Raw genomic sequence first — 17,111 nt, forward strand, 5'->3', positions numbered from 1 at the left:
ATAAGAGCATTAGAATATTCAAAAAATAGTATAAACACATTTGTGTCTCTTTTAAGGTCTGATGCTTGCTACCTAATTTGTAATCTATCCTCATTGTCCTTCTCTAAATATTTTATAGATTTTTGTCTGTTTTTCTTTTGAGATGCAATGACCAAACAAACTTCAATGCCCAGAAGAGAGCCCGACATGCTGGGCACTCAATTAGCATTGTTTGACAAATGGACTAAATATCCCATATTATGAAACACCATTTAACTCAAGATTAATGTTTCTGTATGTTTATTTTCAATTCTCTTCTTTGTCAATGTAATCAAAGGTTATCTCAAAGAATGGTCTATAGAAAGTCTGTATCTTTTATAAGACGAACAGATAACTTAATTTATTTTTCTCTAAATATAGCTTTTTATTATTTTTTCCTAAGTGAATTACCTTTCATTGCCCACACTGAATATCATCTACCACTTTTCTGCCCACTCATGCAGGCTGGCAAGTTCTCCCTGCAGTTTATCTCCATCTGCTTGGCATTTAACTACCTGGAAGAGCTTAGTGTCATCTGCAAACTTGGATAATTCACCATGCATTCCCTTTTCCAAATCATTTATGAAAATGTTAAATAAGACAGGTTCCAAGGCCAATCTCTAAGAAACCAAACTGTTTTTACTTTTCCATTTTCTATACAGAAGAGCTCTTAATTATCTCCACATTATGTTTGTATTTCCCCTTGTTAAAGTAAGCTTTGTATTATCACTATATCCTGATATGCGTATGCATTTATTCTGGGTACTAAGGCTCCTTGAAGTTTGGGGATTTGAAATTACAGGCATACCTCAGAGATATAACAGGTTCAGTTCTAAACCACAGCAATAAAGCAAATATCCCAACAAAGTGAGTCACATGAGTTTTTTGGTTTCCCAGTGCATGTAAAAGTTATGCTTATACTACACTATAGTTTATTAAGTGCGCAATAGAATAATGTCTAAAAATGATGTACATACCTTAATTTAAAAAGATTTTACTGTCAAAAAATGCTAACCATCACCTGAGCCTTCAGCAAGTCATAATCTTTTTGCTGATGGAGAGTGTTGCCTATACGTGGATGGCTGCTGATTGATCAAAGTGGTGGCTGCTGAAGGTTGGAGTGGCTGTGGCAATTTCTTAAGGTAAAAATGAATTTTGCCACATTGATTGACCCTTCCTTTTTTGGAATGATTTCTCTGTAGCATGCAATACTGTTTCATAGCATTTTAGAACTTTTTTCAAAATTGGACTCAATCCTCTCAAACTCTGCTGCTGCTGTATCAACTAGGTTTACATAATATTTGAAATCCTTTTTTGTCATTTCAACAATCTTCACAACATCTTTGCCAAGAGTAGATTATATCTCAAGAAACCACATTCTTTGCTCATCCATTAAAGTCATATCCTGAGACTGCAGCAATTAAAGCAACACCTTCAGGCTCCCACTTCTAATTCTAGCTCTCTTGCTCTTTCCACCACATTTGCAGTTATGTCCTCATTGAAGTCTTGAACCCTTCAAGATTATCCATGAAGGTTGGAGTCAACTTCTTCAAAACTCTTGCTAATGCTGATATTTTGACCTCCTATGAATCACTAACATTCATAAAGGAATCTAAAAGGGCGGATCCTTTCCAGAAGTTTTCAATTTACTTTGCAAAAATCCACCAGAAGAATCAGTACAGTAGCTATAGCCTTAGGAAATACAAGTCTTAAATAATAAGAAAGTCAAAATTACACCTTGATCCACAAGCCGCAGAATGGATGTTGTACTAGCAGACATGGAAACAAAATGTATCTTGTTGTTCATCTCCACCAGAGCAGCTGGGTGACCAGGTGCATTGTTAATGAGCAGTAATACTTCAAAAGACATCTTTTTCTGAGAAGTAGGTCTCAAAAGCGGGCAAACCATTCAGCAAACCACACTGTACACATACAGTGCTGTCATCCTGGCTTCTCTGTTTCATTTATTGAACACTAGAGTAGATTTAGCATAATTCTTAGGGGCTCTAGGATTTTTGGAATGGTAAATAAGCACTAGTTTCAACTGAAAGTCACCAGCTACATTAGTCCCTAACAAGAGAGTTAGCCTGTCATTTGAAGCCAGGTATTGACTTCTCTTCTCGAGCTATGAAAGTTTAAGATGGCATCTTCTTCCAATATAAAGCTGTTCTATCTACAATGAAAATCTGTTTAGTGTTGGCACATTATCATCTTAGCTAGATCTTCCAGCTAACTTACTACCACTTCTGCATCAGCTCTCACTGCTTTACCTTGCACTTTTATGCTGTGGAGATGGCCTCTACCCTTCAACCTCATGAACCAAGCTCTGCTAGACTCAAACTTTCTTCTTTGAGCTTTTTCACCTCTCGGCCAGCACAGAATTGAAGAGATTTAGGACTTTGATCTGGATTAGGTTTTTGCTTAAAGAACTGTTGTGGCTGGGTTGATCTTCCATCCAGACCTCTATCAGCAATAAGACTATTTTGCTTTCTTACCATTCTTGTGTTCGCTGGACTAACACTTGCAATTTCCTTCAAGAACTTTTCCTTTGCATCCAGAACTTGACCAACTGTTTGACAGAAGAAGCCCTGCTTTTGGCCTATCTTCTGACATGCCTTTCTCACTAAGCTTAATCATTTCTATGTTTTGATTTAAAGTGAGAAATGTGCAATCTTTCCTTTCACTTGAACACGTAAGAGGTCACTACAGGATTATTAATTGGCCTAATTTCAATATTCTTGTGTCTTAAAGAACAGGGAGCCCTGAGGAAAGGAACAGAAATGGAGAATAGCTGGGTGGTGAAGCAGTCAAAACACACACATTTATCAATTCAGTTTGTCGTCTTAGATGGGTGTGGTTTGTGGTACCAAAAAACAATTACATTAAAATCAAAGAACACTGATCACAGATCACCATAACAAATACAGTAATAATGAAACAGGTTTGAAATATTCTGAGAAGTACCAAAATGTGACAGAGACATGAAGTGAGCAAATGCTGCTGAAAAAAGTAAGTTGATAAACTTGCTGAACAGTGTTGTCATAAACCTTTAATTTGTAAAAACATAATTAACTGCAAAGGGCAATAATACAAAGCACATTAAAACAAGGTATGCTTGTATCCAAAATCTGTTCCTTCCATAAAACTCTTAGGGGACAACAAATCTGAGTAGCAACGAGGAAGCTGAACAGATTAAGACTCTGTACCCTCTGGACTCAATTTTCAATTTCTATTTTTGTCTATTTTATATGTCATGACATCAATTTGTGGGTAAAAAAAAAAAAATGTGTAAAGAAATTAAAGCTTTAAAACCACTGGCCCAAAGAAGCAGCTCTGGAATGAGGATCCCAAGATTTGTGCTTTGCTGAATACTCTTCTATGCGCTACCAGTGTATTCTTAGATGAGTCACCTAACCTTGCTTATATTCCGCTTCCTAAACTGTAGAGCAAGGAAAATAACTTCTGCCTTGTCTTTCTCACAGAAGTTGTGAGGATGAAGTAAGACAATGTACTTTGAGGTGAACTGTAGCATCAAAAGGAGTTAGGTTTTATAGATGAATGCAGTAGAAGGTGCAAGGGTACCAGCACTACAGAGGGAGCACAGTTCAGACATTCAAAGGGGCTGAGTTGGAAAGGGGAATTAATAATGTCAGGAGGCAACTGATACAATGACAGTGAGAGCTCAGTGAGGACTTTAATTTATAATGAGACCAAATTTGAGAGATAATGGCCATTTTTATAGTATTAATTGTTCCAATCTAAGAGCACAGGATATCTTTCCATTTCTTTGTATCACCTTCAATTTCCTTCATTAGTTTTATAGTTTTAAGACCATAGGTCTTTCACCTTCTTGGTTAAGTTTATTCTTAGGTATTTTATTCTTTGTGATGTGATTTGAAACAAGAGGGTTTTTTTTAACTTTTTGTTTTTTTGATAGTTCATTATTAGGATACAGAAAAGCAACAAAATTCAGTAAATTAATCTTATATTCTGAAACAACTAAATTTTAAGAATTCTAATTGATTTTGGTGGAGACCTTAGGGTTTTCTATACAAAGCATCATGTCATTTGCAAATATTGAGTTTTACTTCCTCCCCTCCAATTTGGATGCTTTTTTTTCTTATCTGATGGCAGTGGCTAGGACTTTCAATACTATGTTAAATAGAAGTGGCAAGAGTGGTCATCCTTGTCTTTCTCCTGAATTTAAACAAAAGGCTTTCAGCTTTTCATTGTTGAGTACCATATTAGTGTGGTGGGTCTGTCATAAATGGCCTTTATTATGTTCAGATATGTTCACTCCATAACCACTTTGATAAGAATTTTTATCATGAATGGTTGTGGAATTTTGTTCAATACTTTTCTTGAGTCTGTTGAGATGATCATATGATTTTTAGCCTTCCTCTTGTTAATGTGGTGTATCACATGGTTTGATTTGTGAATAGCGAACCATCCTTATGTGTTTTAATATAAGAGACAATGAAAGCAAGAATGCAAAAAAGATGAAAAGAGACTGTAGTCGGAGTAAAATATTGAAGATTAATGTTTCTGAGTAATGGGGCTAAGAGTTGGTTGCTGCAGTGAAGTTGAAGTGAAGAATAGAGGATTGAGAAAAATCTAGGTCTTTTAAAATAGCATACTGTAAAGACTGCACCGCCAATGTAATAGAGAAGGAAGTAGTGAGTTTGATCCCAAGGTCGTAAAAACTAGGAAAGAGCCACCAGGAGATCCATGGTGGGCAGTGCTAAGGACGGTAGAAAGCAACATCATTAGTTGGTGAGAATCTCAAAGGAAGATCTCAAACAGGAGGATGAGACAATAGCCCAAGCCAGAAGATCATCACCCCATCCATGGTTCATGGGCTCCTAGGTAAGGGGGTTCAGGGTAAATTTTGTACTCAAAGGAGTGCCTAGATTCAAGCATGGAGGTGCAAGTGTACAAATAATTTTGCTAAAAGGTTGACAGTATGAAAAATTTAGCATGTAAGAGGACAAGGTTTCCAGAGTGTCTACGTAGAAAATATGGAAGGAGGAGTGAGGCAGTGCAGAGAGCTATATAAAAGCAAAAGTAAAGGGGAGGAGAGGTGAGATGGAAAGGGACTCTGTGACCAAGTTTAAGGGTTAAAAGCACGCTTTGGTCTGGCGAAAAAACATCCTCACTTTTGGTACAGGGGTTTTGATAGTGTCACAGGGAGTATAAGGGCCCTAGATTTCATCTTCCCGTGTCTCAGAGAGTAGAGATAGTTTTTTCAAAGTTTACGAAGTGACATCAAGGGCCCTATTGTTCCAGAAAGAACATGTCTAAATCTAACCCAGATAATATAAAAGAAATGCTCTTTTACATACTAGTGCAATACTAGTGTCCAATTTAGACATACTTTCTGAATATGAGTGACCATACACTCCAATTGAACTCAAAAAATTCAAATGTATACACACACACACATCTATACATATATATACACACACACACACACATACTAAAGACCAGTGCACCTATCAACTAATCAGCTTTTTCTAACTTTATTCTAAGGTTATAATAAAATCCCTTTTTTAATTTTCTGAAGCCAAACTTTAGGGGGGATAAGGCTAAACTTACTTCCTCTTATATGACAAATATGTCCTCCAGCTTTCCCACTGTTATGGACTAAATGGTGCTTCCCTCCAAAATTCTTATGTTGAAGCCCTAGCCCCCAGTGTGACTATATTCAGAGATGGAGCCTTTAAAGGTTAAAAGAGGTCATACAGGTGGGGCCCCAATCCAATGACTAGTGTCACTGTAAGAAAGGGAAGAACACCAGGTGTGCTTGTACACAGACAAGGCCAAGTAGGACACAGAGTGAAGGTGGCCATCTGCAAGCTCAGGAGAGAGGCCTCAGAAGAAACCAACTCTGCCAACATGTTGACCTTGGACTTCCAACTTCCAGAACTGTAAGAAAATAACTGACTGTTTAAGCCACACAGTTCTGTGGTATTTTCTCATTGTGGCCCTAGCCCATGTTTTCACATAGAGTCATTTCTCTTCATGTTCAAAATTGATAAGGAAACTGAGCCTCAGAGAGGTTAATGGTGTTTCTCAAGACCACACTTCTAGTGGCCATGGATCTGGAATTAAAATCCAGGCCCACCTGACTGTAAAGTCAATGAGTTTTCTGCTGCCACTAGCTTTATTTCTTGCCTCTAGCTGACTGAAAAGACAGCTTTCCCTTCCTCAAATAATTATAATGACAATTTTTCAAGATATATATATTTTCTTAAAAGTGCTTTCAGAACATATCATTTGAGACCTGGATGGGCTTAGTTAAGCACTGGCCATCAGCTCCCCACCTCTGCACCTCAACAACAAAGGGGATATTTTTTAGGTTAAAATAAACAAATTGATCTCTTATGCTATTTTACAATACTTTTATTTTCATTTTGTTGTTTTACTGTGAACATGTCGCATTCACTGTAAAAACATAGGCAATACAGAAATATATAAAATATTAATGGACAAATACTTTGGGAGCTTTCAGTTTTTCACTATGACAAAAAATACAATAAAATATTCTATGTGTTATTTGCAGTTTTATCCAACTAGATGTTTCAGAATAAACTTGTAGAAGTAAACTGAGTCAAAGAGTATGTGCATGTTAAGTTTTAACAGGTATTTTCAAATTGTCTTCTAAAACCTCAGAAGTTCTATCCCCAGCCCCTAATATCACCTCACAGAACAAAGTGTGTGACTAATAAGAAATGCTATTTCCCACATTTTTCTCATAATAAAGTGTTGACACATCCTGAGCATATATCCAGGACATTTCATATTCTTTGAACAGAAAACATAATTTGCATTAAATGTTATCTGTATTTAGAATTGTTTCAAGTTAACATTAAAGGAAAAAATCCAACCCTCCTATTATATTTAGAAATAACGCATCTCCACAAACCTTGAAGTAGTGAAGGCTGATTCATCACAATCAATCAGTAAGTTTAATAAAAGTGAAGCAGAAATGCAGGTTGAAACTGATAAGGCAGTATGTGGCATATTGTAGCAGATACTATTAGTAATGTGCCCAATATCTACACTTTCTTCCTCCTATTAAAACCTTGATTCTGCTCAGGGTTGCTATATGCCTGCCAAGGTGAAGTCTCACTTCCCAACTCTCTAGTGTGGCTATATGACATAGTTCTAAGCCCAGAGCAGGAAACAGGTATCCACTGTGGACTCTACAAAGACTTTTGCTCTTGCTGACAGAAGGGATGGAAATCCTTTGCACTGACATCTCCCACCCTACTCTTCCTACACCATCACTTGCATCTGTTTTGATGTAAATGTGAGGCATGGCATTACCATAGCCATTTTTGTAAACTTGAAGACAAATAATATGAAGGAAAGGCTAAGAGAATTGCAGAGATGTTAGCCTCAAAATTCTCTAGCACAGGCTTCTTGATATTTGACATAGATTATACATATGGTTTCTCTTTGTTTTAACCACTATATTGTTTTGGTACTTGAAGATGTAGACATCCCTAACCAAACATATATTACATTAAAAATGTAGATATGGTAAAGATGCTTTTAAAATTGAATTCCAATGAACTCTTATTTTTGAAAAAGAGGTTTGAATGAAGGTGGTGGATTATCTCTTTAGAAGACTGTAGCCTTTGGTTGGAAAGCAGTATGATTGAAAGAAAAGAGGTTGAACTTTGGAATCTGACATACTTGAGTTAACATTTCATTTTTGTCATTTTCTACCTCTTGGGGTGGGGGGGGAAGCATGGTTGCTTCACATATAATTTAAACACATTCCTAAGAGTCTTACAGGTTTGTTCTAAGATTGCATGTGATGATCACATAGTAGGTAATCAGTACATGTTGGTTCTCATATTCCATTCAAAACTCCTCATTTTGGGGGAAAAAGCAGCCTTGATCAACCTCTCAGGAGATAATACAATTTCTCATTCTTCACTGGCTTATGAAAAGAGGAAAATAGCAAGAAAATAAGCTAATATAGGAGTTTTTAGTCTAAACCAGATACTTTAGGATGTGGTGTAAGGACAACACTGATTCAACTCAGTCCTTAAACTTTGTAGAGGTACATCCCCAACAACTGAAAATCAGTGTTCATTGTGAAGGACTATGAGATTCCACAAGATCCTGGCCTAGAGATTTAAATTAGGTTCACTCTATTGTACTTACCAATGCAGGAAATGTAAGAAAAAAATAAAACAACGATGGTTAATTATTTGCATTTAGAACTCTGTAAGAATGACTGTTATCTAATTTTTTTAAGAATGATAACATGAATTTTTTTTAAGAAAAGGGGAAGGTGAATGATCATTCACAATGCAAAATGACAAATTCTACAGTTATTTAAGGTTGGCAATTCTTCCAGTTGATCGAAAATAAAAGTATGTCTTTTCTGGTTGCTTTGCAACTAAGAACCATGTTTCTACCCAAAAAACCCATTGAATTGTACGCTTTAAATAGGTGAATTGTAAGATATGTGAAATAGGTATCAATAAAGCTTTGTACAAAGAAATTAAAATGAAAAAAAAACTAAAAAGAACCATGTTTGTAGAATTTATTTGGTTAGAGTTAGCAAAATGTAATAGAGAAGTAATCAGTAATCAATCTACTGAAGTATTTCTTAAAGTGCGTTCTCAGAAACATCAGTCCCTTGGGATGCTTTGGAAAATTTTCCAATGGCTAAATAAGTTTGGAAAATACTGTGTAATACAAAGTCCTATAGGAGATTTAAATCATGCATTAATATATTATAAGCTCTAAGAGGCCTCACCTCTAAGGAAACTAACATTTAGCTGAGCCCAAAGCCCAGAATTTTTCCAAATGTCTTTGACCATGAAAGTTGTTTTCCTAGTAGTACCTATTAACCTATTACACAAAGAATGTTGTTTGAAACACACTTCAGAAATCGCTGGTCTCTAGTACAGAGTGTGGCAGCCATATAATTATAGTGAACCTATAAAAGCAGAGTAACCTGAAACCTATTCTGCTGTCCATTCAGTCTGTCTATGCAGTCAGATAATTAAGCTGAGACAGATGGCTCACATCCAAGCAGATTAATGGGGAGAGACTGATGCTCAGACATTTTTTCAGTTCTAGATTTATGCATTCTATTGATTTTACTGTTACTTGGAGAAAAACGTTAGCATACATGCACACACAGATACATATACGTGTAGTATATATGTGTATATATATACAAATAATTTAAGGGTACAAAAAAGTCAGCACTAAACACTTTGAGAACTTTCTCTCTGCAAAGGATTCTGTTGATAGAAGAATAGAACAGAAGACTTTTGTGTTTCAGAGTCCAGTGTGCAATAAAGAGGACGGTGGTAAAAAAAAAAAAAAAAAATTTCCCCAAACATGTTTCTCCTCAAATCTATCAACCTCTCAAACAAATAAAGAACACAAAGATGGAAACTTCAGCATAATCTGAAGTGATTGGATGTGATTTCAATTATTTTTTGAAGTCTATATTTCATCTAAGAGTAAGGTATGGTAAAAGAATGCAATAGATAAGAAGATTTTACTCGAATGGGAATTGCTAAGTAAATTTTGGTGTGGGAAAGCAGCTATAATACTGTCCAACATAAAATTTTTATTATTTTATGTTACATAACAATTATATGGATTATCCACCATAGGCCTAAAAGTCAGCTGTAGAGTGAGAAGAATTCCCTTTCTGTTTTTTTAAGAAAATACGATCATTATCTCAAGAGAGTTTGTAATCTAATTAGAAAGACAAGATATATGCCCATAAAACAGGTAACAACACAAGGGAGATATGATTAAGTGCCACGATAAATGACAAGTGATAAAGGTAGCAGGTGCTGTAAAAGGATTAGAGAAGAAATAAAGTTTCACTATTTTCACGGATATAAAACATCCTAAATTATAGAATCAACCTAATTTAAGTGGATTTAACTTGTTTTGATTTTGCATGTGTAAGTCTTTATAGAATTGAGACTCTTCTCATCAGGTAGCCAGAGAGAAAAGAACAGGCACTTCTGTCCCTGGCATCTGCCAATGGCTCCTGCTGCAAATTAGATGACTATATATATATATACACATACACACACAAACACACACACACAATCACCTGATCTGCTACACGATTTGTATTTGCAATGGGACTGAGTATTTTGAGAACCTCAGACTCAAGAAACAGAAAATACCTGGTCTCACTATCTAAACTTTCAGTCTGAGGTTTAACCATCCCTGAACAATCATGGCCCAGCACTTAAAATAAAGATCTATCTACACAAGCACAAATTGTAACAATAATACTTTGCATTTTTGAAACATCTTCTATTGAAATAGCTCATTCTCAGCCCTGTTTACAAGGATTAATTTAACCTCACCAGAGAAAGATAATTTGCAAGGAACAGGTTACCTGTCTGGTTTGAGATAGCACAGTTCCTAAAGTCAGCATCAAGTACAGGATTTCTCACTCCTAGTGTAGTGCTTAGGCACAAGCAAAAACTACTTGAATTCCTTAATAAGTTTTACTTTCAAATACTGATGTACTATCATAATAAGTTATAGCATGTCATCAGTATAGATACAGAAAAATAATCCAAAAAAATCTTTTCTTATGAACTCTGTGTTTGTTATTACTATCATTCACAGTCTTTCAGGGGCTTTGGTAAAGTTTTTTCTGTGTCTCTGGATTCACTGACATGAAAATCACTATTTGAAGAGAATCACGTTCAAACGTGAAAAATGTTCAGTGACAGGATGAAAACACAAGCTCATAGGCTGACTTCTTCATTAAAATGTGTCCTCTGGCTTATTAGTGAACGTAGTCATCATCAGCTTATGGTAGACAACAATGGTGGGTGGGTCCGATAAAAATTTCGTAATATTTTCCCTCCGTAGTATCCCTGCTGGAAGCCAGGAGAATTAAAAATTAGAAAGTCATGAAGCAGAAAGGCATGGGAGGGAAAAGCCAAGAGGGACTCTGACAATTATCCCTAGCACTTGGAAATTGTATCATTCACCTTCTTGTTTAATTAAATAAGTATTTTCCAAAATCAAGTGCACTACTAGGTGTAGAGACAGAATTCCTCAAAAAAGAAAGACAACCCCAAAATAAATAAGAGGTATAAACATATCCATTTATCCATGTATTCAATAATTCTGGAGTATCTATAACAGCACAGCCACAGTTTTTAAAAGTAGTGATGTTTTTAAAGTATCAATGGAAACTCTGAAATTTGGGCTGGGGTAGTTTTTGGTTTTAGGACAAACTGGAGGAGCTCCTGGTATTTACTGGGTATTATCCAGAGACACCCTACATACTTCAATATTCAGGACAGTCTCAAAGAAGAACTGTTTCAATCCTGCATGACTTTCAAATATCCCACTGCACCATCAGGTGGGTAAGAAACTGGTTTATAACTGAGGTTAGAAACTATCTCCATACTGTATACACTGTATAAAAATGAATTACACAGTGCTAATAGACACTGAAATCTCTGAGCGCAAATACAGAAATCAAAGAAATATACTTTTTGAGAATTTATCATTATGTGGTCACGATTTTAGAAAATCCCATCATCAATGGCTATGCCATGACATTTGAGTCAACAAAATAACACGCTGTATCCTATTGTATGTGCCATGGCCAAGGCCTGGTGATGCCATGCTACATGTATACAGCTGCCTACTTCATCACATCTTCTCAAGACACATTTACATATTGAAATACATGGTATTTTATTGCAAATACATCTTTTTATTATATTTATTCAGTAACTTTAAAAATTATGTTTGTAAGTAGGTTATGTTATATCCTAATTCCAATTCAAGGTAATAAAGATGCATTTACATTTAGTTGTTATAAACACTATCATATATTTTTATAATTAGTATTGTATGTTATTTTTCATAAATAATATTAAATATTATCAAATAGGAGGTGAGCCTGTGCTATGCAGTAGAGGTAACAGTGGGTGGGATGGTCCTTGTCTTCACAATGCAGACAGTCTGGTTATTTTTTTAAAAAAGTAAGTGTCAATGCAATAAGCACACAAATCAACAGAAAAATTACAAACAGTCCTAAGTGTTCAAAGGAAAATAAGACCACAAATTGAAAAGAAAATAGCAGAGGAAGACCTAATTTGACAGGTATATAGTGTCAGGGAAAGCTCCTCTAACCAAAAAGACCCACAAGATGTCTAAAAGTTATCTAGGGGATACAGCCTAAGCAGAGGGCAGAGCATGGACAAATAAACACAATCACTAGGTACAAGGGAGAAGGCAATTAAACCAGATTAAAGGATCAGGAAACACACAGGAAGCAGCTTTTCCATGCCTCCAATTCTTCCATAATTCTTCCACCTCCCTAAGGGCATTTTCTTTAAAAGGGATTGAGATCTCTACTCAGAATCTATTTAATGGACCCCAAATTTCTCCTGAGAAGGAAGAAATATAAAGTCTTGCCTAGAGTGTACGTGCTTTGCTTAAATGCCTTAAGATAGATTAAAGTATTCTAATAATTTCCCAAGGTGAATGCCATCTGCATTGACAAATTGGGATTTCCACTCTGTACTCCACATTTACCATGATCTTGCCTCAATACTGAAGCAAATGGCTTCTTGCCTAAGGGTTTAAAAATAACAAAGTCAAGCAATATGCACCCAAGGCTCCCCTTGGATCACTCAATCAAAGAAAATATTAAGTAGTGCTGTTTTCATAACTACCATTGTGGGGACACTCCAGTATTAAGAGAGAGAATGCAAGGCTAATTCCTATTCTCATAACGCAATGCAGTGGAGAAAAGGCACTGAGGAGGATTTGTCTCATAAACTACAAATATACAGGAGGTGACTCCAATCAAACACCACAAAGCTTCTTTATAAGAAGTGTTTACATGAAAAGAAGCCATGTAGTTCTTGAGGCCAGTTATCTCCCTTTTTGTAATCCCCCACACACGTTGGGTGGAGGCATGGGGAAAACGCAATCCACTGAACACCTATCCATCAATCTCCTTCTTAAATGAAGTAATTCAAGAAAATGAAGGGTATCATTCAGTAATAGCCTTCCCCCACCCCCTTTTTTTTTTCTACTTTTATTTTTAACAGAAGCAGAAGGAAATATATCCTTATCTGATTCTGGGTTGGAAAGAGTCTTTAGAGAAAGACATGACTAGCTCTGACATATGTGACACAGAAACCAGTTGAGGAGGGGAGCCTGTTCCCTACACCCCCTTTGCTGCCATTATCTTCCAAGTGAAAACATTCCTTTTCACCTAATAGGTCAAGAAAACAATTAGAACCTTGACCTCTTCCTTTGGAAAGACTGCCAATCTTCAAAAATTAACCCTCTGAGACAAGGAATTACTATCTCACTTTCCAACTTGAAAAGAAGGTTCATGGTAGACTTTAAAACAGTAATTTTGAGTTGTGTATCATGTAAGTATTGGAAAAATCTTTAAATTGACTGTAATCCACGTCAGGAATGTGTTTTGGAAAATACTCAAGAACTAAAAATACATAAATCCTTCTGTTTCAATAGAACCTCCACAAAATGTGTTTACTCATGTTCAGAAACTGTTGCCTCGTGTTTAACATTTGTGAAATGGAAAGTGTAAACTCCAAAGTTCTAATCTATAACCCCAATATAGGATCCAGCCATATCAATAAGAGCTCACAGACACCTGTAAATCCCAGGAGGAAAATTAATTTCACTAAACTTTAAGAGTTTCCACAATCACCCTTAAGTTGAATGTAAAGATAGTTCTGTGAATCTATGAACAACATGTCAGCGTCAATCTACTGCTGCTTACTTAGAAAGCCTCTGGGCTTGAAAGCTTTTATTCTCTATGCAGAATCTTGATAGTATTTTTAAATTCTAGGTTATAATGTTCCTAGACTGTGTTTTTGTTGGAAATTCTACATTTGGATTAGATATTGTATCTAGTGAAACGAAAGTTAGAATGCAGATGTTGGGATTAAGTTACAGATTATGTGGTCCATAGGCTGGTAATGAATAAAGGCCAAGAGAGAAGAGGATTCATGCTTCAGGTTAACAAGACCTCCAACCCACACTGGCCTCCTAAAATCACTGACCTAGAGCCTTTCTTTGGGAGCAATCTGGTAGAATTTGAGAGCTCTATCTGCTTTGCCTCCTGATGTATCCTTTGCCACATACAAAGCTGTTACAAGTGAAATCTTGCTAACACCATGAGCCCAGATGTTTTCTATTTGCTGTCCCATGAACCTAGAGGGCTCTTGGTCTCTCACACTGCAAACGTGCATTATTCTAGAAAGAGTCCTAATATTCACATGACTTGGGGAGGATCATTACCTGAAGAGAGGACATAATAAAATGCTCTATAAAATCCAGCTTCTCTTGGCCATTCCACTCCTCCTTAGAAACCTCCTCGTTAAAACTGGTGAAATGGATGTCGCTCTCTGTTCCCGTAGATTTTCATTTTATGTTCAGCCAGTCACATCATCATGAATATGTGCTCATACACCTCGTCAATCTAAACATTCCAAGTGCACCCCCACATCCAAGGCCCTTCAATACACCTGACAGCATTCTTTGAGCGGCTCTGTTAATTCACATTTCTCTTTGTTTGATGATCCCAGGGACTTTTCTGCCCTAGCTCCAGGCAGTTATGTCTGCGATGCCTGCAATACAAGCATATCCTTAAGGCTAAATAAAATTGAAAAGCAGCTGCTAAAGATTTGCTGAAATGTTGTGAAAGTGCCTGCATAACTCATTTCCGGAAATGAATATGTTAAAACCCATTATAAATGCATACAGAAATCTAAAGTACCAGCTCTCTGATCACATTATACTGTGAATTTTAGATAATGCCCACAAATGTGCTGCAGATTGACATATTTTTCCAATCTTCAGATTGATTTGATGCTTAGGAGAGACATGAATAATGCTTAAAGACTCCTCCCACAAGGATTAACCTTATAGGGTCTGGACAATGATGAGACATGGCTTTAAAATAAACTTCTTGCCCAGTGCCTCAGAGAAGTCACTGTTGGAATCAGAGTCAAAAAGATGGGTAAATTGTTGTCTGCTGGGATGCTTCCACGAGAAAATGTAGCACCTACTAATATGAGCATTCCAACATGTTTCTTCTTCAATATTTAATGTTTTCAAAAGGAAAGAAGAGAAAATTAAATTCCCAAGTCCCTTCCTGAAACTGCTAGAGATGCAGCTGTGGCTAATATATTTTTAACAAAATACTGTAAAAAATCATCAGCTAACCCCTGAGACAACAAAGTATACTTTGGTTACATAACAACAGAAACAAGTAAGAAAAATATCTGAAGATCCTCATCTTCATATTAAAAGCAGATCCATCACTTCTTAAATAATTACCATAGATTTATTCTATGGGATGTCTATTTCTAAGGATAACACGGCTTGTTGTCCTGGAATTGATGCCCTATCTAGGGACCAATTTTATTCAATATTTTCAGTGATCATCCTGGGAAATCAACAAAGAACCTTGAAGAAGTTATTAAATACATTCTAGTGTCCTGAAATACTATCCCTGTTCAACAGATGGTAAATGTGTTCAGAGGTCCGAGTTGCAGTCATTCAGGAATTGCTGTATGTCAATCATTCTGCTCCAGGAGCAACTGCACTGTTAAGATATGCAGGAGATCATGGGCCTCAGCTCAGCCTTCACAATCACCCAGACTGACAAGTCAGCCTAGAAGCACTTGGGTCTGCAGGAAATCTAGCAAAAGAGAAACTTTGTGAGGGGCACATACTGAAAACAATCCTGAATTCAGCTTTAGTCTAAGCACAGTTTGCATTATTAGAAAACCAAATAAAGAAAGTATGAACACTTTTTAGGGATGCATCTGGGTACTACAGATCATTCATTTACAAATATGCATTTCAGCAACAGTTTACAATTTACTCATAATGATGCTACTCTAACTCTATAGCAAGTAGAACACATCCTACTTCCAGAATATATTTATCAGCATCATTTCTCAGAGAACTGAGACCAATATTAATGAGTTCCCAGCATAGAAATTCCAAAAGCATCGAAGTTCTTATTCCTGAACTTCGGCTCAGCCATCTGAACAAGGGACAGAGGCAAACCCACAGGCGGTTGCTCCATGGTGTGCATTTTCGGGGAGAAGGGGGGAGACAGGAGGGAGCAGACATGAGAAAGAAGAGGAAAAATATGCAAAGCAAGGATGTAGCTGAGTACCACAGCTCTTGAGAGAAAAAAAAAGAAAGAAAGATTAAGTCCTTTAGAAACATTGCATTCTGATAGCTAAGCAAACAAGCAAAAAGCCTAAGGCAGGATGTATGATGTGAAAGAAAAATGAAGGAAGGACAAACGAACATTAGTTTGTCTACACTTCTTTGCCTGATAGGTTACTACACCCTTTCATCCACACAACCATTCGGGGGAGGAAGGTGCTACAGGTAAGGTGTTAGTAGGGCCTTCTTGTGAAACAGAGGAGCTTAGTATATAAGTAACTTGGTGAAAGACCACACCTGGAGAACGATTTATCAAAGGAGATGGAGACTTTGAAATCCACCCTCATCCCACCATGCCTTGCTTCCTCTTGATAGCACTGGTGATGTAATGGCAACAGCTCTAGTGGGCATTCATCAGCAGCAGATAAAACAAGTGTTGAAGTACTGAACTCCCCTTCCAGGCTTTCTCCTTGCTCCCAGTCCCACCTCTTACAGCAATTATCAAGTCACCGACAATAAACTCCTCAGATCTTCAGATGTGTGTTTAAAAATCATCATTCTCATCTAATCCAATTACATGCAATCCAATCTAATCCAGAAATTGAGATAATCCGCCCACATACTCAATAGTAATCAGAGGACTGGGATTTACCTTCAAGTCTCCCAATTATTAGTACAATATTTTGTCCACACTTCAAATTGAAGAAAGGATTAGAACCAAGCATAGCTGGATGCTACACCCAGATGTGGGGCAGCACTAAGGAATGGAGCAGGGAGATGGCTTTGTTTTTATACTGTCCATATTAGGAGCACAATGAAACAGAAAATTTAAAGAACTTACTAAATTTACTCAGGGAATAAATTGGTGGCAGATGGCTCAAATTCAT

The 17,111-nt window shown here is 36.6% G+C and overlaps 1 long non-coding RNA gene across 1 annotated transcript in view; it reads right to left on the bottom strand.

Moving 5' to 3' along the window:
• Positions 1 to 17,111, bottom strand: part of LOC116666611 — a 1,176,059-nt gene that overhangs the window by 1,136,763 nt on the left and 22,185 nt on the right. The gene's annotated exons all lie outside the window — the stretch shown is intronic.

This window comes from Camelus ferus, chromosome 1 (assembly GCF_009834535.1).
Source record: "Camelus ferus isolate YT-003-E chromosome 1, BCGSAC_Cfer_1.0, whole genome shotgun sequence".
NCBI lineage: Eukaryota > Metazoa > Chordata > Mammalia > Artiodactyla > Camelidae > Camelus > Camelus ferus.